The 27,733-nt window shown below is 40.2% G+C and overlaps 1 long non-coding RNA gene across 7 annotated transcripts in view; it reads left to right on the forward strand.

The window, feature by feature from the left end:
* The window catches only part of LOC142600477 (uncharacterized), a 288,877-nt gene that overhangs the window by 205,383 nt on the left and 55,761 nt on the right, over positions 1–27,733 (forward strand). For all 7 annotated transcript variants that reach the window (XR_012833980.1, XR_012833977.1, XR_012833975.1 and 4 more), the window contains 2 exons: positions 1,865–2,043; positions 12,021–12,172. This is a non-coding gene — a long non-coding RNA (uncharacterized LOC142600477). The remainder of the gene's footprint in view (positions 1–1,864; positions 2,044–12,020; positions 12,173–27,733) is intronic.

Genomic DNA, 27,733 nt, shown 5'->3' on the forward strand with positions numbered 1-27,733 from the left:
GACTGCCTTCAAGTCGCTGGAATTCGGTCAGAGCTGCAGGGTAGGCGCAGCACCTCCCGCAGAGGCGCTGGGATGTCACCTGCGGGGCTGGCGCCGGCCACCCTGGGGACCTCCGCGCTGAGGGATCAGTGGCCTCTGGCAGCAATCAGAGATGACAGGCGTGGGTCCCCACTTTCCATTTTCAGATTCACTGGGTCTGTTCAGGGGTAAGGCTCTGAAGCTTCACAGGTTAGCATGTTTTGGATACGTTGGGGAAATTTTGGGGTTAGGTGGTGTAATGTACCCCAGAGGTGCAGGTTCTGGAAGCAAGGAAATCCATAGAGCTGGAGCAAACTCTGCTACAAGGCCAGCCCCCCAAATCCACATCCTTCAGAGCCTTTCTTTGCCTTGCCCCAAATTTCCATGTATTTCAGATGAAGCACGTTGGGTTTAATGATGCGGGCCTCTTCTGATGAAAGCATTTGCAGCAAAACATCCAGCCCCTCCCAGACACAGGAGTGAGCCCGAGCTGGCAGGCTGCCTCAGAAAACGGGCAAACTTTGGAAAAGTTTGGACCACATGTGAACTTTGCCACTGATTAAATATAAATAATCCTGCCCAGACCCTAACATCTGAGTGGAAGCAGAGCTTTTGAAAAGATCGAACTTGGATCGCAATTTTATGGCTATCTCTAAAATGTTTTATTGCTGTTTTGTGACACCGGAGTATAAATTATGGGGCTGTAAAGACTTGCAGTGTGAAGGTTTTATCCTTTGATCATGTACAAAACATAAACAGTGCCATTTTGTTTCTAGGGAAATATATGTATATATAAAATACAGCTTAGAAAGCCATGTGTATTGGTAAGAACACCACCTTACTCCTTTTTTTTTTAAGTGTGCGTACTTTATCAGTTGGTAGTGTGTAATTATTGTTAGTCCATTGATGTAGATCAAAGAGGAACAAAAAAAAGAGTGCATGGTTGGAAATAAGTGTGTTGTATGTCAATACTACTAGTGTGTAAATAGTGTGTGTAGCACTATATGGATCAGAGAGGTAATGCCTTTTATTAGATGAACTAATAGAGAAAATGTCTTTTGGAAGCACAAGCCCTTCCTCAGGTCTGAAACAAATCTTATACATTTTGTCCATAAATATCATGAATTGGCTTATACTATGTGCGTACATCTACATACATGCCTACACAAATGCAGTTGTATAGATGCAACAACAGCTACAATATTGACTTGTATTAAAATTGCATGGCCATGTTCTCTGTTTTTAGAATAGGAATGGTAGCAAATGAAAATGTTTACTCTCCTATTATGTTTTTAAAGCTAATGTAAAACTATGTAATTCAAGAAATGTGTTATATTTTGGAGTTGAGTTTAAAGATCAGTTCTCTTTGTGACTTCATCGGGATTCATCAGTAGCTTACACTGTCCTTTATCTCCTGGGTTTTGTATCCAGTATTCCTTCGGATTTTGCTCCATCCCATGTTGAGATAACTCACTGTCATTTCCTTCCACCAGCTCATGCTGAGTGACTATGGGCAGAAAAATTGTTTTCATCGGCTCCTTCTGGTTACAGTTCTTGTTGCAGTAGACTTGCTCAGATAATTTTTTTTTCACAAGTTATAAACCAGTTATTTTATATCTGTGAACTCCATATTATTCTCCTGCCCCCAACTTTGGCACCAGTGTCCTTTCCGGTCTCTGGGAAAAATGCTGGTTTATGCTGATTAGAATGAAACTGAGGTGTTAAGTGTGGTTGTCCTGTACTCCAAGACAGGAAGGACTGGGATATTGGTGGAAGGAGTGGCTATAGTGCTGTGAAATACATGTTTTTAGTGGTCCGAAATGATTACTGTTCAAATTTCCTACAGGTAATGTCTTTATCCTGCTATGAGAAGCAGACAGATCACTCTTTACCAGTTGTCAAGGCAAATATCGCTGTATAGTCCTTGCTCTCAGCAACATCCTCAGTGTTCTGGTGATGGGGTGCCTTGGAAGGGCCGCGCAGAACAAGCCTCACACGACCTCTGCACCTCAGGCTCTCTGTGCTGTAAGTACACTGAATGATGTTGTGGCTACCGCTTGGCATTTCCAAGTTGGCTAACTAGGAGTGTTTTGACTTAACATCTGGAAAATTTATTGTGATTTTGATGATTTTGTGCTCGGTGCTTTTATACTGGTTTATTAGCCCCTATAATCAGCAGAAGTTTCCACGATTGTTAGAGAAATCAGTGTTTTTCCTGTAGTGCACTACAAGCAGGCTGTAAACAGCACAAAGGCTGTAATTGACAGGCAGCATGTGATAAAATTCATTCTTTCGCTGCTGTGCCAACAAGAAAGGGAGGAGATGCTTTTGGTTATTTTGAAAGATATATTCCCTAGGACTTACAATACGTCTAGTGGCATCTCTGAATATATATAGAGAGGGACGTTGAAACAATGTTATGTATAGAGGTGTGCATTTTCCAACTGTAAGGAAGATGTGTCTGCAACCTAACTGCACTCACTTTAGCTGAAATAAACACTTTTGGGAAGAATTTAGCTGAATGGTTATTTCTGGTCTGGCAAAGGGGAAACTGACTGAGTGACTGTCATTACTCTGATGCTGATTACTGGAATTGACCAGCTTAAGGGCAATTTGCTAACTTCGTTTAAAAACAAAACTGGTCTTTCTGGGTCCAACTGTGATTTAGAAAGGGAGGAGCTCTAAACCACTTCTTTTTTTTTTTTTTTCTTTTCTTTTTTTTTTCTTTTTTAAAATAAATATAAATTATTAAAAAAAAAGTTTCCTAGCTGAAAACATTATTCGAGCCCCACATGCTGTGGGATTTAGGGAATTAACAGGATGATTCGGACATATAATCCTCACTTTCATTCCCACTCCAGAGAATTTTCCTTCAGGAATAAAACTTCTTTCCTGCGCTTGGTCAGAAACAAACCAAACCAAACTCTCCATTCCTTTTTTTCTTTTTTCTCTTTTTCTTAACTGGAAAGTAAAACAACTAATAAACCTAACATTAAGCTCTGGCACATGCTGTAGTCCAGTATAATCTCAGGATATGAGCAGTGTGACTTCAGCAGGCCTTTGCAGCACTCCTCCCTGCGAGCTATCGCTCCTTCCCTTTCCTCTCCCCTGCTCTGTACGGAGACACACGCCAGCAGGGGCTAAAGGGTGGTTCAAAGTGTTCCCTTTTTATTTTTTTTTTAGTGGGACAGAAGGTGCTGAGGGCACCGCTGTGTGTATTGGTTTGCATCCATGTGAAAAGACAGACCAAGGGCTCTGCCCCTGAATAACAGAAAGTTGTGATCTTGCAGCCCTGCTGCTTTTTTGATGTAACTCTGGTTTCCTTTTCCTGTATGGGATGGGGGCGAAGGTCATATAAGCTGCAGCAGGAATTAAGAATACTCAGAACATGCAAAATTACCAAGGTGTGCACAAAGAATCAGTTTATGATGGGTTGCTTTCACACACTCTCCCCTTTTGTTGTCCTTTTTAAAACCAACCAAACTCAAACAAAATATATCCTTTCATTTATGCAGGAAATAAAACAAGTTAGTGAGACTTGGTGATTGTTCATACTGCAGTTTAGTTTAAATCCCCACACGCACGTGTATTTTATTGCTTTCTCCATCTTAGGACTGGTTCCTTTGGTGCTCCTCCCACCAATGTGATTTAAAGATTCCTCTGGCATAGTCTTTAACAACTTTATATTTATTGTATGTTGTGTTTTCCCCCCCCCCCCCCGGTCATTCTTCCTAAATACCCAGCAACTTCTTCATCCGTTCCCTTGGTCCCTCTTTTGCTCCTTGAATTGGGAAACGTCTCTTAGTTTGCTCATTTTATCTGGTCCCCAGTTGAATCAAGTAGTACCAAGCTACCTGGGGATTTCTTGATTTTCTTTTTATATATATTAAGACACAAACATTTTTTTTTTGTTCCATTATTTTTATTGCTGGGCTTCCCTGCCAAATTCAGGCCATGTTGGTCAATCTGTCTGACCTGTCTCTCTTCCATCTTAATTCCTAAAGTCTCTACGGGCTTCTTTTAAAATTCACCTGAGTTATTTTGATTGTGTCAAGCTTCTCTGCTGCTCGGATCCTATTTCACAGCTGCTTTTCTTAGCCTGTCTTCAGTTTGGGGGTAATCCCAAAACAGAGCAAGTTTACTAAACACCTTGCAGGATTTTCCCTTTCACTGGCACAGTTCTAGGCAACTAGATCCACAGCTGCATTACTGCATTTTAAAGACAAATCCAACCTGATAGGAGGATCAGAGGGGCTGCCTGCGATTATTTGTTGCCTTTCACCGCATTCCTGATTCCCATTTTGCTACAGCAGATGCTGCCAACATCCTTGTCTCTTAGGTGCTTCTGTAGTCCCGTGTCTCTCCTCCCTTTCCTCTAGCTGGTGTTTCGCCAGTGTTTAAATCCACATCCAGTTGTGTTTTTATTACACGCAGAGATGGAAACTCTGCCCAATGATTGCTTTTCATTCTCCACCTTCCTTTTGTTTTGTCTTAAATATATTCAAGGGGGAAACAGGAGGAGGGATGGAAAAGGAAGGGTTCGGTCTAGACTTCCAGAGCAATTTCCCTTTCCCTACAGAGCACAGCTCATTTCCTTCCAGAGCAGCGTGGCTGGGAAGTTGCACATTTCTTCTCGGCACTGACTTTCCTGAAATTTGTCGAGTCAAAGCGCAGCTACTAGGAGTGGTCCAGAGGACCATAAACACGAGTGTGTGAGTGTTCTTCCCTCCCTTGCTGCTGAACAGAAGAATAAACAGAGATTAATGTGGAAAGGAGAGGGCGGTCTAGATAAGCAGCCACAGGGTGGAAATGTTGAAAGAAAACAGACAAATATCCATAGACACACCTGCACTTGGGTGTTTCTGCATCGTGGGGCCTCACAGGGCTTACTTTTGCCATAAATGTTTCAAGGACAGAAAACTGAGCCATGTGGAGGTTGATGATTTGCCTGAGGGTTAATTACAAGGTTTTGCCTTTGGAAAAAAAAAAAGTGATAGTTTATGGTTGTAACTTTAACTCTTCATACATTGTATTTAGCTGAAGACATGAGAGGTTTTTTTTCTTTAAAATGCATTTACATTTGCTGTTTTTAATATTATCCCATTTAGTACTGTTGCATCCACTCTTACCAAGTTTCTGTGTTTGCTTTAAATCAAATTAATAAATTGCTCTAAGTCAACTTAAAACCAGACTGAGAGAGTAGCATAGTCATGACTGAACAACTTTCCTCCTCTGTGTTCAAGATAATCTCTGCTTAAATTTTTCAGGTGAAATAAACTCAGTTTGGAAAGGAAATGCTTCCGGGGGGCGGGGGGGAAAGTGATGACATCATAATCTGTTAGCTCCATGGAGTCATGGAGTTTCTAATTTAGTTAGTGCCTTTATGTGTTTGTGCACTTAAGAGATGAGATTTCTCCTGTGTTGAGAGTGTGTGGAGACATGAACAGGAAGATGAGCTGGAATCTGACTATGTATTTGATTTAAGAGAATTATTTCATCCATTCAGTTTGGCTGTTGCTTAGCAAGACAAAGTTACGTGGTGTTTATTGTCCTGCCACTGGTAATTGCAGAGTTGTGTCTGAGTAACTGATACTGATTTCTGAGTCTGAAAAAGCTCGTAACTGATTTCTTGTGTTAATTGTCAGAAAATGCACTATGAAACTGTAGAGGAGCACTTCCAAACTACTCGCTGTCACAGTTACACAGGAACTTGAGTTGGTTGATCTTTTTTTAGTAGGGGAATAGATGAGGAAATTGCCTTTACTTTTCATCTCAAAAATGGAAGTTCAGCAAACTCTACAGGCAGAGGGTTTTTAAAAGATCTCCTGTTTCCCAGACCCTGTGTCTTGAATTCCCAACTACAGAAAACCATTCTGCTATTAGGCACAAGGTAGAACACCACAGTGTTTGCTCTTCTCCAGCTTGATGACATTTTTTTATGAGAAGGAAAACACCTGCCTTAGGATGAGGTTATTTACAGGTAGGGGTGCTGCTGGGGAGCGGTTACTTGATCATCCTACACTGGATAGTGCTGAACTATTGGGGCTTCAAAATTTGGGAGTTGCTGTCTGGCATGGGAGACTTTGTAAGGACAAGAAAAAGAGGTTATGGTATGTAACGTAATGTAAAGACCCTGTTCTGGAGCTCATGCTGCAAATTACAGACCTTTTTTGTGAGGGTAGGGGATGCTTCTTGCTTGCTTTGGCCAGATTGCAGGTGACCAGACTGATACAGGGAGGTACGACTTTTCCATTTGCAGAGGTATGTCTGGAGTGAATAGGTGTACAGCTGGTGGCTGAAGGTGCTTGAGTTAGTTACAACCTTATTATAATCTATCCAGCTGTGTTGGACTGGTTGACTCGAGTTTGACAGCTGTGGCTGGCAGGGAATTCTCCGCTTTGTTAAAGGCAGTTCTGGCAGTGCCAGGTATTCAAGATGAAACAGAGGGACGTGTGTGGGGGAAAGATGGCTATGACATTTCTTCTGATAGCATCTGCCACTCAGTGATCAACTGTGGGCTTTTTTTCTTCCTGAAATGTGTAATACTCTGTAGTTTGGGGTTTTTTTGTTGTTGTTGGGGGGGGGTGTTTTGGGTTTTTTTGCCTGTTTACTGTCTATATTAGGTGCTAGGTCTGCATTTAGTAGATCAGGTGAGGGTGAGAGGTAAAGGTGCTGCTTTCTGAGAGGGAGAATGGGTACACAACAAATACACGTGATTTAGAAAATGCTACTTTTGTAGCTGTGAACATGGCATTACTAGGGGCTTTTAATACTCAAAGCAATGTCAAAGCATTCTGGCCGAGAGGAGAAACTGCAATAATAGGTAACATTTTTACCCTGCCAGGAACAGACAGACCAGTATCTCATGTTTTCAAGTAATTTTTCATCTCGTTTTTCCAAATATGGACTCTAATGGTACTTCTGGGGTGAGGGGGAGACTGACCTTTCTGGTGCAAATTGAGGTTGTAACCGTTTTTGTACATGTAGTTGCTCAGTCTTGCAGAAAATAGGGCAGTTCCAGAGAAAAAACAGTTATGTTCCTGAAAAGCCAGGATTTGAAGCAGTGATAAGCTAAATGCTGAATGAGGCACATCAAAATACATGGAGGCATAGGTGGAAATTAAAAAAAAGGGAAAACCCCAAGGTATCTAGTTTTGTTGCCCATCATCTACTAGGGCTTCAGAGTCTCCAGAGAAAGTAACTCCATCTCAAAATTTCTCAAGGTCTTATATTTGTGAAATGAGGACAATAAGCAAAGTGCCTTGAGATCTAGGGATAAAAATGTGCTATATAAAGATTGAGTTTTATCACTATTAATAATAGTGTGATTATTGATTTATTCTCACTGTAGTTTTTACATCAGACATAATTACTGGGGTTTTTTTGGTGGATGGTGTAGGATGCATAAAGGTGCAAAAATACGTACCTTTCTCTGAAGGTATTGCTCGCAGGCAGCCTGTAAAGATTTAGAGTGCTTTGCTTTGTCCTGGTATGTAGCATAGCCTCCAGCAGTAAAGTCCTTTCAGATCAATGTATTTCAGCAGAATTGTTTAGTACTTTCCCAGTAAATGATCAACAAATAAAACAGACTTGAAAAGGAAACCAACATTTACTTTCTATTTTTGAAGTTGTCTCGTATTTTGCAAAACAAGATGGAAGAAGCTAGATCTTGTATAATATCCACATCTAAAGAACAGTGTGTCTTACACTTAACTGATGTCAGTAGAAGAAAACAGATAAGAAGAGTTACATTTTCTCATTCTCATCATTGCATCTTGATCACTGTTGTAGCTGCCTCTTATGCAGAAGGTGCATAAGAATGCGTGGCCATCTCTTTGCACCAGTTTTGTGTGTCTTTGCATCAGGAGTGGAAGTGTTCGGGTCTTACCTCTAGACCAGTAATGCCTTTCCTGTCAAGTGTCTCCTTTCCACTTTCACTGGCTCAAAGAGAATAAAATGCATCTACATTTAAAAACTTAAGTGTTCTCTTAGCAATCTGGAGATCTGGAAAAAGCAGGTAGCTGGTTTTTCAGTGAACAGCCCTTGACTGCAATCTCTAATCTCAGAACTGGTTGCTGGGCCCACCTGCCTGCTTTCAGCACTGCTGCTGAGCTCAAAGGGGCCAGACTCAGGCAGGTAACTGCGATGCTGAGTGGAACTGGAAATGTGTATGTAAATGTTATTTTTGGCTAGCACTTTCCCCTCCCTTCCCCCTTTGGTACGAATGTGATGAATAATCAACATCACTAAACTGGGTGGAAGCAGGTGGAATAACACGTTACACCATGGACAGAAAGTGTTTTCAATATGAAAGAAGTCTTGGAGTTTCCTAAATGCTTGCAGGAGGGATACTTTCTTCCTGAATCTTTAGGAGGTAGATGAAGACTTACTGGGCTGTGTATCCCTTGACTCTTGCTAACTTTACCTAAGCGTTTAATGGGTGCTACAGAAATAAGTGTGACTAGAGAACCAAAATAACTTTTTGAGATGTGTCCATTTTGTGTCACCCTGGTAGCACTGCTAAAGCAGCTCAGAGCAAATCCCTCCATCACAAGAGCATAAAATGGGTCGAGGCTGGATTATAAAGGTACCTCTTCCTCCCACATCACTACATTTTCCTTTTCTTCTTTCCTACCCACTGCCCTTTATATCAGAAACATTACTGGATATACATCTGGGAAATTAGCAGAATGTTTGTTTTACTTCTTTTCAAAGTGTTTTCATGGTTTTAGGTGAGTGTTTGACTTATGTTGGTTGGCCCTTGCACAAGAGACTGTGAAAGCTATTTCCTTTTTCCTTAATTAGAGCACGCGGAATATCAGGTTTCTGAGCAGTGAATTTCCTCTCAGGAGATAGGTGAGCATATGTGGTAGAAGTGGTTGTTTTTGCAGAGTTGAGAAGTTGGTCCTTCTGTACTTTCTTAAGCCAAACTTGTACTTTTCATACAGACATATGTGTGGTATTTTTTTTTCCTTCTTTTTTCCCCTTTTTTTCTTTTTGGAGTTAAATAGACAAGTGGAGAGTTAGAAATATCTGAGTGAATTTCTAGGAGGGTGATAATAGGAGCGTGGTAGCAAACATGGTGAAGGCAATGGGCCAACATAGTTTGTGTGTGTAACTTGATTTGAATCAGCAGAGCTCCACCAGAGCTAAAGCCAGCCCTCTGCTTTTATGCTGGTATTTTCACACATGACTTATTTGCAGTGCTGGTGAGAAAGGCAAGAAAAAGGGAGAGACGTTTCCCTCTTTTGCTCGTGTCCTGGTTTTTAAGGTCATGTATTTTTATAACTGCTGGTTTGTCTGTGTGGGTGGGCAGGTATAAGTCTCGGTCTGTCTTCTCCTTGTGCAATGTCGGGGGAAGTTCAGGTCGGTGTGCTGCTGGGGCCAACCCACATCCTTTACCCACGCAGCCCCGTGAAGCAGTTGCACACATCAATCAGGGAAAACCCTCAGCTCTGCACATTGTTGGAGCAGGTGCGTGAGCTCACGGTGACATCAGATGACTGTCACATTGCCACGGGGTGGCCACTGGCGCCTGGCACATGTTCTGTTTACAACTGGTCTAGCTCCTGAAATAAATGATCATCTTTGATACAAAACATACAGGTCCAATGCTCAGACCACCAATACCCATCCTTTGCTCTCGCGGATGCTCTGAGGTAGAGCAGGGGGAAAGAAGAGTGGGGAGAATGATTTTGCAAAAAGTTGCAAATCTCTGTACGAAAGCCCTGCCTAGTGCTGTTGTCAACCAGTTACGTGCAGAGGGAAGAAGGGAACACCAAGACTGTGTCCAGCCAAAAGGGAAGCTGGCTAGATCAGTCATGACCCAAGGATTGGAGGGTTCTTGAAGCACAGACAGATGCTGTGCTGTGGTGAAAAGTTCTTGCAAAGCTACTGCTTTCACGTCCATTTTGTGTTGGGTGTGGTTTGGTTTTGTTTGGTTTTTGCTTTTTTTAAAGCACTGATACTGCACCTTGTTTTCTTTCCTTGAAAGATGAACCCAGAATAAACACACACTCACCCTAGACAACCCTCTTTATTTTGGTGTCTCGGTTTGTAATATACCAGCACCTAGCTGTAAATAAATTTACTATATAAAGTGAAAATACTCTGTGCTTCCTCAAGTGGAGCTGTTGGCTTTTTCCAAGTCCTCTCTGCTTGGACCACCTCTGTTATGGAGTGTGAGGTACAAACTCTGTACCCCTGTGCCCAGACAAGGGTGGAAGTGCATCACTGGCTTCATTTGCCCCTGGGAATTCAGTAAAGTGGCTCTGGGTTTTATAAGTACATATGAAAGACAAATTTGGTGTCAGCTGCTGGGGCTTCCAATAGGATATCTGTGTACATAGCATTTATTTTGCTAAATGGAGTATATTGGAACAAGTTATTCTTGGGACATCACCAGTGGGCAGAAGAGGAGATCCAAGGAGCACTGAGATGGTAGGTACCTCCAGTCCCAGGCATGCTTTTGGATAGTTGAGTGACATCTCCACCATGTGGGAGTGGGTGGGGTTTCACAAGTTTAATATCACCAAAAATGGAGTTTAGGGTATCTTTCAATCTGCCTGTAGCACTCTACTCCCTCAGTGCCTTGGGGACAGGATGCACGTGTACCATCCTTCCAGTTGCACTCCAAACCTTGCTCATGAACACATGTATGAGGAAACTCATAAATTTAACTTTTAAATGAAATGGCTTATCCAATTATTTTATCTTTACATGTAGGCAAGAGAAAGCAAGATTTTAAGAAAGAATGTTGTTAATCATTATAGACATCCTCTCTAAAGAAAAAAAAACAACAGCTTTTCATCCCTTAAAATATTGAAGCCTTCCCAATTCAATGTATTCAGAGACATGTAAAAATTACAGGGTAGGGGCCTAGCTGGGAAAAAATTCCCCTTATATTGCCATGCCAACAGTGTTCCTGCTGCTCCATTTCACCTACAGATAATAAGAGATAGGTGCCTAGACCCGGGAAAGGAGGCGACTTCAGTTCTGCTGTGCACAGTTCTTAGGTGTAGAAGAGCAATTCTGATTCCTGTAAGATACTTCCAGCTTTGAAACACTGTTTTGCTTGGTGATGAAGGGTTATGACTTAGCAAGTATATAATTGAATATTGCCGTGAGTGTTAGTTTACATAGATAATGAGACCATCTTCAGCTAGGTTACATAACTTTTTGTTGGTGTGACTTCTGTGAAAGGGATCTGAGCCTGCTTTGGGATGTGAACTCACCACCAACCAACCCGTTGAGAAGAATCTTCCTGTAGGGAGAAGTTTCCTCTTCCCCCAACGCTTTGTTTTTCTTTTCTGCCAATAGCCTCTCTCGAAAACAAACTTCTAGACCAGCTGCTTCAGTGTTATGCTTTTGGCCTTTCCTATAGAAGCTGGTCTGGGCTTGTTTCACACTCTGGAGCCACAAGGATAGTGGCCCTATTTTAAGCTGTAGGAACTGCTTTCCAGCATTGCATTGATGCTGAAGCACAGGAGAACCACCATGCGATGGTTACAGAGCGGTCACAGCATGCTTGGCTTTACCAGCTGTGTTGCTACTTTATCATACAGATGAGCTCTTCTCCTAATCAGGTTTTCACACAGTGAGGGTGGAACAGGCTGGTACAGATGTTGGGAGAACCGAAGGGGGGTAGGGAGAGAGGGGGAAGAAAAAAAAAAAAAAAGAAAAATATTTGTCAGGCCTTGATAGTGTTAACGAAAACATAAAGAAAGAAAGGAGGAAAGCAGTATTTGGAGAGCAAAGAGTGACCTGACAAATGTGACCTCTGTTTTTCCCAAGGGCTTCTGACTATGAAACCAAAGCTGGCTTTAATGTTCACCATTGCCATCAGGGTGTTTTGATTCCCTTTAAGGAAGGGAATTAGCCTTATAGTTTCAGCATCTGCACTTCAGTGAACTTCAGTGACAGGGTGTATTCTCGTTCAGATCATAACCCTTGAGGTTCAAAGGCCATGAGCAGGTCAATAATTAATTCTGTTACTTCCACAGGAGAAGATGAACACAGACCTGTATTTCACACAGGTTTTGCCACCAGAGTCCAGTCCTGTCCCTGCTCGAACAGGGTCTGCCTGAGCATCTCTGAACAGCCAGCCGGAGCAACCAGAAAGCTAGGCGGATACAGCACAGAAGCAATGATGGCAGTAAGATTATTCCTCTTGCGAAAATAATACTTTGAAGTTCATATTTTGTCAGCTGAGATTATAGTTCAATTTCTTGGAAGAAGCGAGATGTTATTTTTGCTCAAGATATACAGCTCTTTGTCCCCTGTTGTTATATAAGCAAATTGTTGTTACTTATCATCCTCTTTCTGGCTGCTTCCTCTCCATGGGTAATTGTGCCTCTGATATTACCTAGATATCTCAGCTCCGCTTGTGACCTGAGCGTTGCATTTAGATTTTAGCTCTTCAGGTGATTGTCTTGTCCTGCAGAAGATGGATTTATTGGAATATTGCATATTGTCAGCCAGAGAAAATGACTGAGAGATTGGGTAGGGTCTTTGGTCCCCCGACCACTCACCACTTTCCTGAGAGGCTCAAGAGCCAACCATTCCTGGATGGCTGCCCCTCCCCTCGTGAGGCTCATGAAATTCAGAGCAGCTCATCTAATCCCCTGATACTGGGGCTGTGTTGCAGCCGGGAGGAAGGTAGGGTAGGCAGCATGTCCTCGACAGAATTTTTTTAGGGGGGAGGACCTAGACTATGCAACGGTCAGCTCAAGATCATTGTAGTGCTGCTCACTGGAGTAGTGGGGTGGGCAAGGTGACCTTGAAAGGCCACATCCAATGATGACTCTGCAATATCTGTGGTTCTCTCAGCCTCAGTACTGTAGCAAACAGATGCTTTAGGAACAGAACATAATAGTATCTCTACACCTCTAGTTGTACTGCAGGACTGTGTAGGTCCAGAAATGCAACAGGATGACCGCTCCTCCTACTCAGCAGTACGAGACCTCCTGCACCCAAATCTGTTCTACCATCACCTCCTGCACCCAATTATCTGTTCTACAGTCCATTCATTTAAAAGTGTAGGACCCGAGCAATCTCAACAAGAGATTTGGGAGGCTGTGGTGCACCAAAGATCCAAGACAGCTAGTGTTCACTGAACTGAACATGGTGATGATGTTAATAGTTGCATTTCATATTGGGGCATAAAATGCAGCTTTTCTTTATCTTTGTGTAGAAGTGTTCAGTTTATACTGTAGTAGTACTTTTTGTTTAAAGTGCAAAATTGCTGCAAATTTGCATCCAGAGGGAGCATTTTATTAATTAGTAAATAATGGTACGATGAAATTGAAGCATGCTGCCTTTTCTTTTTCAGTCTTACTTTGAGGAGTGTGTGCTATAAAAGTGTATGCACAAATAAATGGTTGTCCCTGTGTCCCTAAAAACTTAGGCAGGCATGTTGCAGTTTAATTTTAATGGCAAAGACAGTTTAGAAAGGAAATGCTGTCCAAAGATAGATTAGGAGTATAGCAATAAGAATGTACTTTTATGAGTTTAAAATAGAATATTAGAAGTACATTCCTGTAAACTGAAGTCACAGTATTAACATGCAGATATATAGACATGTATTCATATCTTGTTAGCATTAAAATAGGTTTGAAAATTGTCTCGAAAATTTCCAACCCAGACTAGGTACCTGTTCTTTTTCCTTCATGTTAGGATAAAAAGCTTGCAGTTGGAGTGTGGGATTTAGTAATGCTACAGGCATTGCTGTGGGTTTTGGGGCTGATTATAATCACTAGGGAGATTGAAGTGTATTGAAAACCAGAAAATCTCAACAAGCCTTTTAAATGAATTGAAGTCCTCTAAGAGGATTTTAGAATAAAGGTATCTGAATGCATGCACGCATGTGGGGAAACCTGAGTGCATATGTGCATTGCTGGGGCCTCGTCTGATCTCATGTAATACTGCCATGAACTATAAGCCTGTGGTACTGTAAAGTGCGTGTTGACTTGGATAGTGCCTTCCGAATCAATTCAGAGCCCTTATTAGTATAAGGACACTTCTGCTGGAGAATGTGGGCCTTCTTCAATTGTACTGAGTGATTTTTAAGGATGCTTCAACATTGGGGACTGGATAATAGAGCCTGGAGGAGAATGTTTCAAAGTTGATTTGAATGGATAAGAACAACCAGTCCATCTTAGAAATAACATCGACATGATTTTTTTGTACTTAAGTTGTTTTTCATATAGTTAAAAATAGTATTTTAGTATTTCTGAAGCCTTCTCTAGTTTGTGTTCAGCAGCAAATTCTGGAAAGTTTGCTAGCAGCTGCAAAAATAACAGAAGAGTAGTAATGCAAGAGGAAGCTGCCTCAATATTCACAGCTGAAAGGTTCTCCTGCTGCATTCCCAGATTTAACCTTCAGCTTCACTTCCCTGTAGCATAGTTCTGATTATATTCTGTAATGAACAACATCTGATATAATCTTTACTACTTTTCTTTCTTTTTGCACAAAGAACTTTGTTCTTACAGTAGAGAGGAAAAAAATATTCTGAAGTGTTTCCACTAAGGCACAGCTAGAAAAAATAGAAGGTAGAAAACAATTTTCATTATTTGTATTAAGAAAATGTCAAATAATTCAAATATACATATAGGGGAAAATTCTTCTGAAACTTCAGCTATGTTTCTAGTTTTCAGTCATACCAGTTATTTGGTGATGAATCTCTCTATGTTTGTATGAGAGAAAGAGGAATGCTTAAACTGAGATGTGCTGAAGTTAGTGTTCTGGATGTATTTTGCCTTGTTGTTTTTACATTTATTTTACTGCTGTTGCAAATCACAGTAGTTACAAATCAGCCTTCAAGGTTATGAAGACATATATATATTTAGCGTATATATAAATATATTTGAAGAGGTCTGTGGTGGCTTTCTGTGCATATACCTGATACGAAAACTTTGTTTACAAACAACAGCTCTTTCTCTTGCTGTCCAGCTATCCACAAATAAAAAGCAAAATGGGAGAGAGTACTAATCATTATGAATTCAGCGTGTTTACTGCATGTGCCTATTTGTTCACGTTAGCAATTTGCTGCTAGTGACAACCTGCTCCCTGAGCAGTAATTCCACCTACAGTCTTAAGTGTGAAAAAGAAGATACTGGGCTAATGTAATTAAAACTTAAAAATCTGGAACAGTTGTTTATTTTAGTGGCTGCTTCCTTTGAAAATTCCTTTAAGATTAGTGGGACGTTAAGACCCATGGAAGGGAGAGTGCATTTCATGACGCCGGGGACAAGACAGGCATGGTACTGCAATGGTTACAGCAGAGACAGGTGATGTGGGAGATGAGAGCTCTTGGGGAGGCATCCATGCCACAACTGCTGCATTCCAGGTGCAGCAGCTTAAAAAATAAATCTGAAACTCCTTTGGATCACTTCTTTTAAAAAAAAAAAAAAAAAAAATTGTGGTGATGAAGCCCAGAATTATTTTTTAAATTTATTTAATTATTTTTAACTCTGCTACTGACCTGTGAGTTCCTGAAAGGGAGGGGGGGAGGAGGGCAGGTTGGATAGTGAAATACTGGCTCTTTGTCTAGAGCGTGCTGATGGGCGTAGATGTAATAATGTTGTAGCATGCCATATGAAGAAGAGGTAGAGTAGATGGGTACATCTGCTGACAATCTTTCTTTTTAATTTGGAGCCACCTGAAGGCAGTAAGTAGCTGAATAATAACCCAATCCCCATATGGGTTCCGTTCTTTCAGAGTAATAGTGTGCAGGGAGGGGAGGTGGAAAAAAACCAAAAAAAAGTCTACTTTTAGCTCTGGCTTCTGTTTGCCTCTTTGTGAGCCTGAGAACGTTTCCTGTCTGCTTGGTGATGGGAAATGTAACCAAAACAGACGTTGGTGACTGACATTTCTTATGCCTGGCTTTCTGCGTTGGGTTTTCTGTACCACCTTAGAGATGTTGCAACATGCATGAAGGAGGAAGGAGGCCAGATCTTTAGCATGATTTGCAGCTAATTTGTTGTAATATTTCTACCTTGTTGGCTTCTCAGCACATATTGTATCTACAATGTATTTCCCAATTATAATTCCTTACAGTCCACTATTGCAAAAAGCAGGTAAATATTGTACTTTAAACTACATGTAGTTTTGTGAGTGGCACATTTTGAAATAAGTTTTGCTTTGGTCTAGAATTTATACATAGATGCTCTACTTATAGGTTTGGTTTTTTTTCATTTTCACTGTGAAAGGGGCTTCACTTTTGGGGATAATCTATGGCTATTTTAAAGAAAAGTCAGCAGTTCACAAGGGTGTTGCCAAATGTGGGATTATATGAAATACGGCTTTAGGAAAAACAAACCAAAATCAGCAGTCCTCAGCACCCTGCAATCTTCAGAAGGATAGTACTAGAAAGAAATGTCCAACCCACTTGTTTTTCTAAGAAGGTTTTATACCAGATTACAGCCCTTGCCCTGTCTTTCTCAAAATAAATTTTGCGATGCAAATTCACCTGTCATGTGAAGGACAAGGAGAGAAAAGGAGGATGAGTGGGTGCAGAAAGGAACAACAGAGAGATAATTGTGTATCTTGGCTGTGGTGTAGTATTGATGCTATGCTAAATCATTGTAAACACAGGTTAGGATGCTGATTGGGAAGCAATGTCAATATTGGCACCTTTACTAGCTAGTATCTGTTGCCCTATTGAGTTGTTTAATTGCTTTAATGAGAGAATCTGAAGATATGCAACTCTTTAGGAAGAATTTGGGAAGGAGACAGTGAAGTCACCTCCTTTTTTGGCCTGTGCAAACGATATACATGTATTTATTGGAGATGAGAATTCAAAGTTATGGATTTGAAGGCTCACAGGCACAGAGTAGTTAGATTGTAGATAGTAGAGTTGGATTTCTGTGAGAAATTGTACTGGTTTTTTTTCTACTTGGAAAAATGTGAAATCCTGAAACATATTTCACCACCCATTTTTCACTCCTTTTGCTTACCTTTAGAAAATAAAGTCTAGGCTGCTCTTTGTCAGCTTTTAATTTCGGTCTCCAACTTGCTGCGTCTTCTGTTTCAGCAGCACATGGGAGACATGATAGCGCAGTAAAATTCCAGCTTCTCCTCACCTGGGTGTCATCAGTGAAAATGTGCACTATGGGTGAAGGTTTGCCAGAAACCCCAATCCCAGCATGAAAGCAGCTGGGAATTCCATCCTCTGGATGCTGCTTTAGGACCTCAAAAATTAATCTTCCTTGTCCCCAGTGGGATTTCAGGTGCTGCAGAAGTCCATTACCTGTCCCTACATAAGTATGAACAACAACTCAGAAGTTTCTACAATGTTGTGAGTGCTGAGGTGTTTAAATTGCATGTATTGAGTATATGCTTATCTATCCATAATTACTTTTAAATGAGGACATAGACTTGGTACCATGCATTTAGTGCCTTTGTATTCCTCTATGTGTTGCTTCCGGGGTCAGTTTTGCTGTTGGAATGTTGGATGAGGAATGTATTGGATATGGAAAATTCTTGCTTTTCTGCATATTGTCTGGTTGGATGTTCATCACAGTGTGATGAAGCTAAGACATAGACTGTTTCACCCAGTAGGGAAAGTTGTGAAATTCTAGTTGGAAATAATGATAATATGATTTTATTCCATGTTCGAGAGAGATCTGGTACCTATATTAAATCAGAAAGGCTGGTGAACAGAAGGGCCACGTCTGTACGAAGAAGTTAAATGTGCCTGGGAGTATCCTCTGGCACTGAGGTTATGGACAGCCCATGTCCATATCATACAATTCTTACTCTCCAAAAGATGATGTCCACATCTAAACTGCCTTATGGGATTTATTCCTGGGCTGTGTTTTTCCCCTGTGGTGCCAGGGAGAGTGCTGGCAAGCCTGTGCCAAACCTGTGCCAGAACTAGTCCAATAACTGAACTGCAGAGACAAAGTCTACTGTCTGGGACTGCTCCTTGGCACTGTTTAATTTACTGATGTCGAAGTGGCCAACCAGGAATGTCTGGCTGTTTTTCTCCAGTTACCCTGTTCATTAAAGATCAGCACTCCAAACGGTGCATTTCATGCATTTGGGAACTCATTTTGTCTTAGCACTGCGGAAGACTTTGTTACAGTTTTACATTAAAATGACACCCATGTTACTTGTGCATATCTCTTGGGGGGTGGGGGGGGGGTGGGAAGGGAAGAAGAAGCCTTAAGCGCATGTTAACACTAGCTACTGTACATGAGGTCAGTAATGATGGGAGTGAAAGAGCTTGCCTTTTCCCTGACATATTTTTTTGCCCTTGCTTTAAGATTTCAGGGGGTGATAGTGACTTCTTTTCACCATAATATACAGTCCATTTCTGCTGTGTGCTTCAAGTGCACGCCTAGTGTGTGTGTATATCTATGCATAGACACACACATACATACATTGCTAACTTACAGAGAAAATGTGTAGTAGCTGTGCGTGATTTTGGGGTGGTTGGTATTAAGTGATAGTGACAGGTCACGTGAACGCTGAGGCTCAGACCCAGCAGGAGGCGGTGCATATGCATCTTCAGCATTAACGCAATCGACATCCGCTCAACAGAAGGGTGGTTGGGCCTTTCCTTAGGAAACATATGCCAAAACTATTATCGGAGAATACGTCATGGCCTCCGGCAAACTGGACAGGATGTTAATGAGGAGGGAATTGTGGAAGAAGGAATCAGAGTGTATCCCACATTATCAAAACAGAATGCTGAATAAACAGATTATTTCCATTACCTTGCCCTGTCAGCAGTCTTGGTATTTTGATCTTCATCAGGTTTATGCTGATAAAGGTTTATTTTTCACTACTTAGTTGATTCAGGTTTGGGAGTGTTTTAAGTGCAATAAATAAATAAATAAATGCAAACATCTGGGAGGCTATAAAAGACACTGTGGACCCAGGACAGCTCATTATTTCTCCTTGACGAAGAAATCTCTGGTGCATCCTGTGATGTCTGTGACAGTGTGTAAGGACGCACTCCACTATGTCAAGCCCAGAGTCATAATTCTGTCTTATCTGCTGCAATAATGAGACTTTTTGAACTACTGAACTCAGCAGAAGTTATAAAGAAAATGGTTTGTGTTTTGCAACTATTAGAACAGGTGGAGTCCAGGGAATTCAAGCTGGTTAGTTTTTTATTTGAGGACCGAGTATCAGAACCTGAACTTAAAAAATAAGTTGTGCTGATGATTCCAACAGTGTCAGACACTAATTTAATTTCATATTTAGGAATTTTCTTCTGTAGTCCTTGATTAGAGGTTCAATATTTTATTGCTTACTTTGCTTCTAGTTGTTTTTTCCTTTATCTTTTTCTTCCTGGCCCTCTCTCCCTCCCTGAAGGTTTGCCTGAGTAGCAAGAGTGAGACAGACAAAATAAATTCCTTTGGGGATAACAGCTGTCCATTTAAAGTATTTTTTGGTGTGTTTTAGAAAGCAAAATACCAAAACAATATCAAACCCCATATTTTTTCAAGATGCCAACTGTTAAGAGGTTGCATTTTCACGGATTGGTCAGAAGTTGAACATTAACTTTAGCTTCATGTCCCTTGAAATGTTAGGTTGTTTCTCTGTTTATTCATAAAATTAATTATGGCCAATGTCACAGCGAGTTCATCTTATCATTAATTTTCGGCTGCCTTGTCTTCACCAGACAATGAATCTATTTTTTCCTACATCTTAGCGAAGGTGCAGTAACTAACATGAGGTAAGCTATAGTTGTAATATGAGTTATCAGGATGATATGGCTCTTGGCCTCTTGGCAAAGTATTCACAAACTCCCTTGTCTTTGTTACGGTTTTACCAAATGTCAGCTAGTATGTGCTAAGAATAGGTCTTGCTGCCTGCCGCCCCAACAGGAATTACCTCAGCCCTGACGTGGAGCTTCCCCGTTTCGGGGTGCAGAGATGGCTTGTGTGCTGGAGCCATTCCAGCCTCGGCTCCAGTGAGGTGCAGATCCATGTCCCGATCTGCTAGAAATGAGATGTTTGGTGTTGCAAGACCCATCAAACAGCCCTTGATTGGCAGTTGCTGTCACTCATGATCAATCTGAGCTTGATTTGAGGAACCAGATATTGGTAAAGGGCCGTCTAAAACATTTGTTGTTTGTTCTTACACTTTCCTTTGCAGGGAAAATGTCTCTAAGTATCAGGTACTTAAGAAAGGGAGAAGTTGGATCTAATCTGTTTGTTTCTGTACCATATCGTCATTCCAGGTGACCTAGTTTAAGATTGTAATGAGATCCGAAGAGCAGAGTATTGAAAATGTTGTTTGTGAGAACCTGCATGCCAGAACAACATGGGGTAAAATCATCTTAATGAGATGCTAGATCATCTGCAGAATGCATCTCTCAGTAAATACAGTGGATTTATTTTCCTGAAGAGGAACACAGTGAGCATCTCACAGGAATGCACTTCCACAAGGCTGAAAGAAAATAAGCAGAGGTTTTGATTCTTTTAAAGCTTCAGCAGAAACAATTTTCTGTAGTATCCCACAGTTGCAGCTGTTGTGATTAAACATTTGTTATTGCCAGATTGCTCTAGATTCACACATAGTTGATGGGACATCGAATAAAAAACTTCTGTCATATTCTGGGAATAAAATAACTGTCCTTAGTTTGTTTTGTAAAATAAGGATGGAGATCTTGTTTTATTATTATAAACCAAGATCCAGAACCTGAGAGTCCAAAATAGTACTGTAGCTTCCGGCTAAAAATCAAGGCCTGTCAGGTGGTATCACATCCACTCCCTTTTCAGCTTTATTTGACCCAAGAGAAAATTCGTTGAAATGCTTGCTAACCTTTACTGAACAAGAGGAGTGACTTAATAAACATGATTTTTCCCTGGGGAGTTTTGCTGCCTGGCCTAGGTTTAGGCAAGGTTTCCCCCTTGACATTTTTCTACCGATGTTCTGAGTATTCCAAGGAACATAGCAGTAGCTCTCAAGGAGACAAGTTGCATTGGTCTTTCCCTGGAAGAAGCATAGTATTTGTTGACCAGAGCCTTAGCAAAAGAAAATATGCTACATATAAGCCAATAAGAAAGGCAGATTTTTACTGTTCTGAATTTGGAAGGGGAATCTCATAAGCCTTATGAGTTTTCATGATCTCATTCTTTATAGGGAAAAGGTAAAGTTCTGGACGGTGACTAGGAAACAGGATGTATTTAGCTTTTCCTTAATGCATCCTGCTAGTAAACTTGTACTGACTGCAGGTCATGTTATAAAATGAATGAATAAAAGATGAATGAATAAAGGTTATTTACAGAAGGGAAGTTGCCTTACTATATGTTTTCCCATCCTCAGTCTGGTTTATGACATCCTCTAGTTAATTGGTTAACTTCAGTGAGTAAAACCCATAATAACTTGTTACTGTTATTCAAAATATTTAAAAAAATCCAGGTTTTTTCACTTTTCTGTCCTTGCTCAGAGTGAAATCCACATTGTTCAAACTGAATACATGCAAGGCTCTATTGATTTTTCTCCTCTTGATCTACATCCATCATCCAGAATAAATTCCATATTGAAATAATAAATATGCCTTCCCACCCAGGAAATGGCGTTCCATTCCTTTTCACTTCCAGACATGAAGAATTATTTGTGCTTGTTTGTTTGCTGTGTCAGAACTGAAGAACACGTTAGCATTTCTTTGCAACTCATGTGCCACCAAAAAGGCTCTTTTCTTGACAGAAGTACTCCACTTTTTAATTGTCCCACTACTGCCTGTGTCACTGTAAAGGAATGTCTCACTCCAAGGGTATATACTAGCAATGCAACTGCTTAAAATGCTTGTTTAATAGACTTGGAGGCCATAAGTAAATAACACAGCTGCATCAATAAGAGGTGGAAATTCAGCCACAATTTTAAAGATGTCTGGTTGCTGGTAACATTTTTCTTGTTTTTAAAGCCAGTGTTTTGAGATACATATATATACACACACACATATGTATGTGTATGCGTGTGTAACAGAAAACAATTGACAATCGAGCTGTTGGAGCGAGTCCAGAGGAGGGCCATGAAGCTGATCAGAGGGCTGGAGCACCTCTCCTATGAGGACAGGCTGAGAGAGTTGGGATTGTTCAGCCTGGAGAAGAGAAGGCTCTGGGGAGACCTTATTGCAGCCTTCCAGTACCTGAAGGGGCCTACAGGAAAGATGGTGAGGGACTGTTTATCAGGGAGTGTAGTGACAGGACAAGGGGTAATGGGTTTCAGCTAAAAGAAGGTAGATTTAGATTGGATTTTAGAAAGAAATTCTTTCCTGTCAGAGTGATGAGGCACTGGAACAGGTTGCCCAAAGAGGTTGTGGATGCCCCCTCCCTGGAAGTGTTTAAGGCCAGGTTGGATGGGGCTTTGGGCAACGTGGTCTAGTGGAGGGTGTCCCTGCCCATGGCAGGGGGGTTGGAACTAGATGATCTTTGAGGTCCCTTCCAACGCTAACCATTCTGTGATTCTATGAATTCTTTTTGGATTGGTTGGATAACTAATGCTCTACAGAAACCAACAGTAATGAACATAAAGCCATTGTTTGTCAAATCATTTTAGCTTAGCTTTTTATTACACCTGGATTTAACTCTGCTCTGTGTTCTTATGTGTGCACCACATTATTTTGCTCATTATGGCTTAACTGTCATGCAAGTAGTACCCATCCATGTACCATTATTGGACAGGAAATTTATAGAGCACAGGTCATTGTTATCCAAATAAGCTCATTGTTGTGATTTTAATATAGGAAAGTGAAATATGGTTAATACGTGGTGATTTAGTATTTTTAAATGGTTCCTTTGGCTTTCTAAGAGTATAGGTCACAGGCCAAAGAAGTTACTTCATTCATAATACTTCAGATTTGACTTTTTTAAAAGAGTTATCAAACTGTGGAAAAAGTTTTGTTGATTTTCATGACTGACTTTAACTTCTAATATAGGATTGAAGGGATGTTTTTTCCCCCTATTGTTCTTTCTGGATAGAATTATTTTAGAGATAATGGGAGCATTGTAGCTTAAGTTAACATGGCATGGGGTAATGCCTCATTGCTTTAACTTCGATGTAAATAAAATTGGGTATTCTAGCTGATCATTTGCATAAATAGTACTTAATTTAACTTTCTCCCCCATAGCTTTTTCTAGCTGACAACTTGAAGGTGGACACAGAAAAAACCTTTAGCTATTGAGTTCTGACTAATACATTTTAGAATTCTGGTTTGCATCACCTAGTGTACATCTTCTCATCTCGATCAAGATTCATTTTCCACCATGCTACATTTTGATCAGCTTAAGATGCATTGAAGTATATATGTACGACCATAAAAAAGTTTTAGCTTATGTGTTAGCTAGGACATGTCAACAGCTCACTTTTAAATCTTAGTCTAGACAAAGCCTATGGCACTATTGCACATTGACTTGTGTACAAATAAGGGAAGACCTTTAACTCTGTCCTTGGATGCTTAGCCTGCCACTGGCACATCAACCTGTCTTTTTTTATGATTCATACTCTAATGAATAATTTCGTTCCCCATGTGTCAACCAGAAGAACTGAGTCTGTTCTTTCAGAGCTGTGTTGGTAAGTGGAAAGACATAAAACTGAGACTTATGCAGGTGAATTACTGCTGTAAATGTAGCGACTGAGGCTTAAATCAAAAAATGAATTTGCTTGCAAAAGATACTGTTATAAAATTTTCCTGGAAAATTGTTCTGCGCTTATTGTATCTTGGTAACTACTGTTCACAGCGTGCAGTCTGTTTTCATTAATTATACATACCTAGGGCGTGCATTATATTTATTGTGGAACAGCATACTACTATACATACTGCACACAGATTTTGTATTCTTACCAAAATTGATGTGGTAATAATGTATTCTTCAGTATTTTGTGGCAATTTTACATTGGTATAAAATACTGCTACTTCAACCTGGAATTAATTTCTCACAGAGGATATTTCTGTCCCCCTCCCTGTTTTTTTTAATGCTACTTAAAGGCCTCTACAATTACGTGGGGATACAAGGTAGACATTAAGAGAAAAAATTAAGCAGATGATGACACTGGTTCTTCCCAAGGGCTGACTATGCTTCTGAGAGCTGTATCTTCGCAGTAAAATACCTTAAGTCCTGAGGGGTGTTTTGTAACTGTTGTCAATTTATAATATTTGATATACTGAAAAGAAGGAATCCTGCCTAGTACAGTGTATGTAATGCTGGTAGCCCTTTACAAATCAAAATATAATGTATGTTTAGATCTGAAAATTGTGATATTTTGATCAATACCAGTGCAAATGCATTTTTATTGAATAGCAGTAATAACGAAACAAGAGCAGCTGAAGGAAAAAAAATAAATCTCTTTTTTCCCCTAGAGAACACTACTTGAATACACTTGTTGCTCATAGAGCATTACTGACATGACTTTTGTTAACAATGAAAATCACATCCTGCTCTGGTCCTAGAAGACCATCTTTTGAATAGCCATCTCCCTTTCCAGATCCCTCAAGTAGGAAGGGATTCATAGGAGATACATGACAATAGAAAAATTCTGATTTGTAGGGCTGAAGAAGAGTTCTTTCACACAGATAACCTGTTACACTGGATAATTAAGATATTTTAGTCAGTTAAAATGTTTTTGGCTTTTCTGTCATGCTGAGTTAATTAGCTAATATTAGGAGAGAAAAGAAATGAGATACAAATGTAACAAGCAGTGAGTAAGTAAAAGACTTACTGTAGCCTGCTGTGACTGGAGGAAATTACAGAAATTGTGAAGTGGAAGTACTTAGGGGTTTTCCATTGAACAATATACATGAAATCTTGTAGGAGCAAAACCAAATGATATATGAGTCAATGATAACTTTACCCATATGTCTGAGATACTGTTGTGGTCTGGGAGGAGATCCAGTAATTTGAGCTGAACCCAAGTACCAAGTGGCTGGTCAGTACTCTGAGAAAATGCAGGATACATATGTGTGTAAGTGTCACAGCAAGAGAAAATAATACTGTAACCTATGTAATATTCTTAAACCTTCAGATAAGTTGTCCATCAAATATTCCATTCTCTCCCAATCTGTTCTCGATAACCAGGCTTGACTTATTTCTTTATTTTTATTGTTGTATTGGCAGGATTAAGGAATACATTTCTACTTCTTTTTTTACACACATTTTGAAATAGTGTTATTAAAACAAATGTTCCAGTAAAATACCGAGGAAACATTTTGTATGTGCTTAAGACACAAAATAGAGTTTCTTGCCACACTCCTCTGTCATACAATTGAATATGTCTTGAGATTATTTTATCTTGCATTATTGAGACTCATCCTAAAACCTTTGAGCAATGCAACCCATGGAAGTCTGGGAACACCGGAATTAAGGCTGGACCAATGTGTCTTACTGCAAAAAGGCAGCAAAAGACAAATCAGTGTTCTGATAAAGATAGTTGGAGGTGGATGGAGATGGTTGGAGGAACCCTTGTCTTCCTCAGTTTTGTTTCCAGCCTGTGATGTGTACTGCAACCTACAGCCAGAGCTGTATGTAAGCAGTACTCTGTGTCTGACCAAATAGCATAAATATGTAAAGTAGCAGCTCTCATTTAATTTGGAGTAGAGTTAGAGAGGATAATGTGGCTTCCTACTAAATTTCATTGCCAAAATGTGTTTTATTGGTTGGAAGGAACATCCTTTATCAGCTGATCTTGTGCTGACTGGGGCTGTGAGTGCACGGTTTATGCTGGGTATAAACTTGTACCCATTCCACCTTTGCTATAAAGGAAGGTGGGCTTGAGACTCCTGGGTCATTAGACCTTCTAGAACTAGCATTTAAAAAAAAAAAAAAAAATTTCACCTTCTGTTGGCAGCACTGTTATTTACTTGTTGTAGGCCATGTTGGTATTATAATCAGGAAAGGCAAGCATGGTTTTTGTGGAATTCAAGCACTGCCTTGAGTAAGGATGGGTTTTAACACATGCTTAATGCATACTTAAGCTTGTGTCAAGATGCACAGCTGAATGAAGCCTGTAATTTAAAATTATATATATATTAGTTCATTGAGCAGATAAAACTTGAGCAATTTGTGAAGATGCTTGTAAAATGCAAAATTTATAAACAGATTAAAATACACTGTAGTAAATGAAGAGTGGAAAAACAATCTTAACTTTAACATAAACTGAATGTGGTACACCTATGTAGACACCTAGGAGCTCTAAGTTAAATATCTAACCAGTGTATTTCTTCTCAGCTTTCAGTTAAAATTAAAGACCTTGCCTCACTCTTCATTATTTTTAAACTGCAGATTAATGAACTGAAACAGGGAGAAACAGTTGCAGAGCAATTGAAAAATCTCACTGTGATGTAAAGCAAATAAAATCTCACTTCTTGACAATCTGCACACCATATCCATATAGTTCACTGTTTGATACTTTGGGGAAAGTTTTTGTGTGGCCCAAAGCTCATTTGTTTGGGTTTTATACTCTAACATGACTGTCGGTTGGTGAAAGATATTACCGCCTGGTTAGGTGCCCCCTTAATCTCAGTCACAACAGCAAAATATCTGTAATCTTTTGAAATTCACATGTCAGTAGCTGCAAAGCCCTATTAACAATGCTATGGATTATTACTTATTTATACCATAAACTTTATCTTACACAAGGAAAGTGTTATGTTTTAGGTTTGGGGTGTGTTTTTTTTTTTCCTTCCTGTTTGAGTTGGATGTTGGTGTCCTTAGAAGTCAAGACCCAGTGACCTGGAGGGAAGACCTAAGGACTGGAGTTCCAGCACACATGTCTCTGTTGTGTCTCTGCCCCTGGTGGTCCCCAGCATGGGGTTTGCAGAATTTACTCTCTCTTCTGTCTTTTCCAGTATTTGTCCTATTCATTATAGTAATGAATCCCTGGTATCTTCACTGGCACTTTCAAGTGAATTCCCTTAGTACTCTGGAAGATTATTTTAGATATTAATGACAGGTACACATTGCACTGTTGGCAGTCCAATAGGCCAAATAACATTGAGTCGTTTAGAAACTGAGGGCATTGTGCTCTGTCTTGCACAGTGTTTTCCTGTAGGCTTTTTTTCAAGCCACAACTGAAGTGTTAGTTGTTTCTAAAAACAATTTGCAACTGTTCATATTAGCAAATTAAAAAAAAAATGTGCGACAAGTGCTTACAAGATTACTTTCTTGGTCACCCTTACTAGTTGTTTGCAGACACTAGTTTTGCAATGACCTTACTGGACAGCAAGAAGGCCAGAGATTGTTTTCAAAAGCAAATGCATGATGTTGGATGACAGGTATGAAAATTAAACTCGATGAAATTGAGTAGCTTTAATCTTTCAACAAGGCTGAAACCTTGCGTATAGTTTAGTGTGGCTCAGACTTGATTTTAGATACAGCTATTTAACTTTATCAGGCTATCCTGGGGAATTTTATAGTTTTTGGCTTCATGGAGGACCATGATCTGCTGGGGGATGACTGTTTTATAAGCAAAAAGGCAAAAGGGGCTGTAGTTCTGTTTGTCTGTCCAGTCTCCTTTAAATCTTCAATCCTGTGAGTAATACATTATCGGACTGATTCCAGTTTCCTGTTTATATGGGGTCTGGCTTTGATGCGAGTACAACAGATTAAGAAGCAGAAGCAGAGTTCCTGTTTTAGTAATTTCTCATTAAGATGTATATAAGTCAAATGACACTGTGCTGACAATTATTAAAAACATCAGCCTGGCAAGCGCATACTTTTACATCAGCACCAAAGATTTAAAGGCGTACCACCTCAGCAGC

This window comes from Balearica regulorum, chromosome 2, assembly GCF_011004875.1.
Source record: "Balearica regulorum gibbericeps isolate bBalReg1 chromosome 2, bBalReg1.pri, whole genome shotgun sequence".
In the NCBI taxonomy this organism is placed as follows: domain Eukaryota; kingdom Metazoa; phylum Chordata; class Aves; order Gruiformes; family Gruidae; genus Balearica; species Balearica regulorum.